This window comes from Galeopterus variegatus, unplaced genomic scaffold (assembly GCF_000696425.1).
Source record: "Galeopterus variegatus unplaced genomic scaffold, G_variegatus-3.0.2 Scaffold4514, whole genome shotgun sequence".
In the NCBI taxonomy this organism is placed as follows: Eukaryota; Metazoa; Chordata; class Mammalia; order Dermoptera; family Cynocephalidae; genus Galeopterus; species Galeopterus variegatus.
The window spans coordinates 42417-42834 of NW_007730625.1; positions in this window are offsets into that span (position 1 = coordinate 42417).

Consider the following 418-nt stretch of genomic DNA (forward strand, 5'->3'; position numbering starts at 1 on the left):
CATAAACTAAATATCCTCAGTATCAGAAATGAGCCACAAGCTTTTTGAATAATACTCCAGTGAATTTGTGTCCTTGAATGAAATGGCCAGCCACCCATATTTAGGCATGCATCCTGCTTTACATGGGTGGCCACCTGTGGAAGTGGACTCCTTAAATAACTATCTGCATCCACAACCACACGGCACAGTTTAATCACTGTGCGAAGAGTCAGACAGAAGTTGGGACTGAAATCACAGAGAAACAAATAGAGCCAATCCAGGAAGGAGAATTCTTCCTGGTTGATAACAAACTATCTCCACAGTAACATACTTATTTGTGAAGTTACAAGAGAAGATCCTTAAATAAAGTGTTTTCCCAGTTATAGATCTAAGAAAGAAAATTTGTCCCTTAAGAAAATGTGAGCTCAGTGTTAAATTC